Source organism: Notothenia rossii (assembly GCF_949606895.1).
Source record: "Notothenia rossii genome assembly, chromosome: 5".
NCBI classification, from domain to species: domain Eukaryota; kingdom Metazoa; phylum Chordata; class Actinopteri; order Perciformes; family Nototheniidae; genus Notothenia; species Notothenia rossii.
In genome coordinates, this window is record NC_136903.1 from 61,657,733 (window position 1) to 61,663,732 (window position 6,000).

Here is a 6,000-nt window from a genome sequence, read left to right on the forward strand (position 1 = left end):
AAACCTGCAAGTTGCTCTTTAAATAAAATACCCTACACCCATGGGCGTAATTTCCACTGGGGAAAGGGGGGACATGTCCCCCCCACTTTTCAAAATCCCATTTGTGTCCCCCCCCACTTTTTAAATGTGTTTATTATTATTTTTTACGCAAGCGGTCATCGTCACGGAGGAGCGTCTTTGTGTGTGTGGCACGAGTGCATCTTGCTAGAGAGAGATAGAAAGAGAGAGAGACAGAAAGAGAGAGACATAGAGAGTTACGAGGGTTGTTGTTAGCATTTGGTGCTAGCTCGGAGCTAACGGAGATTAGTAGCTGTTTCAACAATAAGGAGAGGGAGAGCTCTTTCCTGTCGGACTTTGAGAGACTGAGAGACTGAGAGAGAGAGAGAGAGAGAGAAATAGAGAGAGACAGAGAGAGAGACTGAGAGTTACGTGGCTTGTTGTTAGCATTTGGTGCTAGCTTGGAGCTAACGGAGATTAGAAGCTGTTTCAACAATAAGGAGGGGGAGAGTCCTCTCCTGTCGGACTGAGAGAGATAACGTCAGCTCAGGGAGGTAAAGGACTCTGAGTGATTAGGTTGTAAACTTTAGTCTAAGTTATCTCAGTTTGGTCAGCTATGTAAACAAATATTTCCATCTAATATTAGTTGTATATAAAATAAGTTAAGAAATCCTTCCAATGTGAACTATAGGTCAGTACAAAATAAAAAACATAGTTTGAAAGGGGAGTGATTTGTCAAATATGCATAAATAAAAAGAAAGAATGCAGACTAGGTAAGATAAAGATAGGAGAGGAGTTTATCAATGATTTGTTATTGGTTGTGAGCATATTCTAATGGTTTTTTGATTATTGAAATAGCTATACAGTTGTGTTTCATATGAGTTGAGAGCTGTATCCATAAATATCTTAATTTGTGCACCAGATTGATGCATTCAACTTCAATTTAAAGAAACAAATCTTCCCGGGGGTGCATGCCCCAGACCCCCCTAGAGGATGTGAGGTCATCACAAATAAAACAGGCTCACATGGATAGGATACTAGATAAGTGTGCACACTCATTATATACACTACACATTTTTCTTGGATTTGTTAACACTATAGTCCCTAATATATATTTGTAGAAAGGCAGGAAATGGAATTAAATTGAGAAAATGTTTCATTGTGGAGGACCCCCTGTTTTGTGTCCCCCCACTTCTCAAACCAAAGTTACACCCTTGCCTACACCTATCTTAATGCAAATTGAAAGTTAGATTTAAAAATAACGATTTACTGTGCCATTACAAAAATAAGGACTTACCTTAAATTCCACGAAGCCGGTTCATTGTAACTCGATTCGTTTTAGCCTGGAACCTAACAGGTGTATTATTGGTTGAATCGCAACTGATTTGAATGGCTAAATCGAACTTTCAGCTAACTAACTGAACTGTATGGGTTGTTAAACTTAACTTTTAAATAAACCTGAACTTCGTATTAGCTGCTCACTGAACAGACAAAAAACACTGCCATTAAAATGTGATTCTAAACTGCACACTGTTTAAACTGCTAACATCGACTGCTAGCTAACCTGTACCAGATTGAATGAACTGTTGAACATGACGTTAGCTAACCTGAAACAAACTGTTAGCAATTAAATTGTTAGCCAGCCTCAAAACAAAAACACAAAAAACCTGAACCCACTTTTTTGCTAACAAAGTTCATTATTATCCAACAATTGTAGCTGCTTAACTGCTGTAGCTTACTTACAGTATACCAACATGTTAGCTGTTGAAATGCTCCGTTTGCTAACATGCCATTTCTGGTCTGGTCAAAACCTAAATTGTAGTTAATCCGGGCTATTACCATAGACTGTATGGCTATTACCTAACCCAAATTGTTTTAGTCGTAAGCATTTAAACAGAACTGGTAGTTAAAGGTAGGGTAGGTAATTCACTTCAGAAACACTTTTTGTTATATTCCATGGAATGCTCTTAACATTCCGATAGCAATGAATATATTAAATGCTTTGACAATCTAAATACATTTAAAAAAAATGTCATCTGTGGAAGCCGTAGTACTGTAAAAAGCACGACCAATCATTTTAGCCGGCCCGGCTAAAATAACTGGATGGCCTACCTGCCTGTCAGCCTTCCATCTGTGCACAAATTTATCTCGTGCCCTCATTGGTCATGTGCGCGTTCGTGTGTGTTGGAGGAGGGGCTCTGTAAGGAAGTCTGAAGGAAGGGGCGGATTTCTTTCGGCTGTGTACTTTCAAATTCTAGCGCACTCGAGCTGGTTTCTCCATTCTTACCATGATTCTTACCTACCCTACCTTTAACTGAAATAAAGATGTGCCTCTACACTGGAAAGTTGACTAACATAAACAATACTATTCTACTTAACTGTAAACTACACTATTCATATACTTTCAAACCTTTACCAAATGTAATAGTTAATAGCCATTAGTTGCCATACAATTATCTTATCAAGGTTTTAAGTGCCAGAAAATGAGGCCCAACTTAGAATGTGAAGACATTTTGTATTCAACCTTAAATGCAAATCCATGGTTAACTGGCTGCATTTCCTCCTTATTTTATAAAAATATACTTAAAATAAGTTTGACCGATGCTTACAAACTAAGGAGATAAAACATCCTTGGTGAATGTAAAAAACATCTCCAAAGTAGTTTTCAAGCTTGATGTTAACCTGGTTTGTTCCTATACTTTTCATTGTCATAATCAGATTGGAGCCAAACTCTTCTGGAAATGATTTTAGGGACAACTGAATATGATTAGTTTTATTCTTATGAAAGAAGCCTGGGACTATTGTGTCCCGTTGGTCATTTGACCTACTGGTACCAGAGAATCCCAATCAGAGGGCAGTTTGGTGGTTTTGCTGATCACACTTCCTCGTACAGTATCGCTGCCCTCTGTCTGTTTAAGTGTCCCCAAAAAGGAAATTCATGACGAGCAACTCCGACAGACAGGAAATAGAGGAAGTTGGTCGAGTTGAAAGGTAGTGGTATGTTTCGTGCTGCTGAACCGCCAAGTCATCAAAATCTCACTTAGCCCAGAGAGGAATCGACTGCTGACAGTGTTTGTTTAAGATGTTTTTCCCTGGAAAACAAATTGTTCTCAACAGCCAGGGGTTTAAAAATGATGAGATAGCAAGTAAAGTCCTCCCCCAACAAAGCCCTTTCGTAATTTCCAAATGAATTTAATCTAGAATGTCCCTATATTGAAAATGAAATGTCTTCTCAGGAAACTAACATAGAAAATTATAGCAATACAAACCAATGAAAAAGTGTTTTACATGCCAACCGAATACAAATGCTGTCTCAAAAACCTCTTCAACTTGCCAGGTATAAAGTAATCTCTGGAAAATAAATTCTAAATCTTTAGATTGTTGGCCGTTTCATGAAAGGATACATTCTTAAAATAATGCAATCAGGCCTTTAAACGTTCTTTTTGTTGTTGTTGCAGGAATAAAAAGACAAACAATAAGACTCAACAAAGCAATGCAGGTCACTGTAATAATAATAATAATAATAATAATAGCAACTTTGTTACTGATCAATGCACTATACCAGTGCAAGAAAAATGGTTATTAAAAAAAATCATAAATTGAAAAAGGATGGATTCGAAAATAATATGCAGTACTATTACGTCTGGGTCTCTGTGTTTCATTAAAGCTTGGCTCTGTGTGTGTGTGGAACGAGCCATTTTGTGTGCGTGCACGAGCGAGAGAGAGAGAGAGAGAGAGAGCGCACCGGTACCGGAGATTGTTGTTGTTAGCTTCTGTTGCTAGCGAGCTACGCTAACGGATATAAGGAGTTTTTTCAACAACAAAGTGGAGGAGAGTCCTCTCCTGTCAGACAGAGACTCAGTGAGCTAAAGGACTCTCTCAGTGTTATCTCAGTGGGTCTCAACATTTTTGGTCACCGTTAATTTAAACAATTATTTCCGAGGCACACGTTTATATGATCATTATGGTTACATATAGTTGTCATTACACCTGGGTAAAACAGAGTCCATTCTCTTCGGTTCGAAACATAATCTCAGCAAATCCGAAGACTTCTCAGTTGCAGTGGGTGACATTATTATTGTCACAAGTAAGAAGGAAATTACATACCTAGGATCTGTTCTTGAGGCAAACCTCTCCTGTGACAAAATGGCATCCAATGTAATAAAAAAAGTCAATCAAAGAACTAGATTCCTATACCGGATCTCCTCTCTGGTAAACAAAAACACCCTGAAAACTCTGGCAGGAGCACTCATTCAAGGGTACTATGACTATGCTTGCACGTCATGGTACCATAGCACCTCCAAGGCGCTAAAAATAAAACTTCAAACATCACAAAATAACCTGGTCAGACTACTGCTTGACCTTTCATCTAGAACCCATCTCACCTCTGCCCACTTTGACAACCTAGGATGGCTTAGAGTAGACGACAGAGTACAGCTACTTGCAATGGGCCTGGTCTACAAGATACACTACACCTCTATGGTACCCATGTACATGTCAAAATTATTCCCAAAGGTCAAGGAATACCATGATCATAACACCAGAGGGAGCTCCACAAATCATGTAAAACCCAGATTTGGCACAAAAAAGGGGGAATACACGTTTCGCAATTATGCCACATCAAGGTGGAACGCTCTTCCCACTACTGTAAAGGAAAGTAAAACTATACTTACCTTCAAAACCTCTCTTAAAGAGCACCTTCGGGGGAGAGCATTGCAAAACTGGCTCCGGTAATGGTACAAATCTCAACCTGTCGTACAATGGACAGCTTCCCCCCCCATCTATGTATATACTCGCATTTTAGACTCTGTTACTAACTGTATATCTGTAGACTTGGTATGTCTTAAATGTCCGGTTAGGATGTATTAGAACGAAATCTAAAATGAAAATTGTAAATAAGCCATCTGTATGTAAAAAACCCACCTGTATGTAAATTGTAAATAAGCCATCTGTATGTCAAATATGTCTTATATGTCTTAAATGATATGATGAATTGGAAATGGGGGACCCTGATGTAAACAAGACAAAAGTCTTTCTCTGGTCTGCATCCCCTTAACAATTGTATGTTTTGAGCTGTACTGTACCCAATATACAAGCTGTTAATAAACTGTTCAATCAATCAATCAATCAATCAATCGTTATAAAAAAATAAGAGAATAAATGAAATACTATATGACATTAAAACAATTAATAAAGTTTAAAAGGGGAGTGATTTGTAAAATATCCATAAAGAAATAGTAGATCTCTTTACAGTTCTGTTTCAAATGGGTGTTGAGAGATGTATCCATAGATCTCTTCATGTTGCTCTCAAAGTGCACCAGATTGATGCTTTTAACTTCAATATTTAAAAATCTTCCTGGGGGAGCTTGCCCCCGGACCCCCCTATGTGAGGTCCACACAACACCTATAAAAATAGCACTTTACCCCTGCTTACACCTATATGCCGTGAGCTGATTATCGAGCCTTCATTGTAACAGTCATTGTAACTGGTACATTGTGTATTTGCGTGGGGATTGTTGCAGTAGAAAGTTCCACTGTAGCGACCGGTACATTAATGGGAAACCCTAAATGTTTGAGCACCCTCTATGAAACGTCAAGCTACCCCACAGCACCCCCAAAATAAATCTCTGGCGCTGCCACTGAGCTTGACTATTTGTGTTGGCGGGGGTGGGGGGGTGGGGGGATTGTTCTTCACTGCACTATGCTATGAAGAACAATCTTATAACTTAAATTTGAATTGAGGAATCATTTTTACAGTATTGGCATAATTCTTCAATTGTTTCACACTAGGTTTTTCTGATTTAACAATATTTGTTAGAGACCTTTGGGCAGATGCATAGGTTCAGTTTTAGTTGGGATTATGACAGAAAGGTTTAAAACGTGCATGCCATCAGTAACCCAGTAGACTGGTTTTCTGGTTTAAATGCTGCATCGGCTGAAATATGTGCAGACTGCAGTCAAAGAATCAAACCATTGTCACCTCATCAAACAGGAAATAGTTAC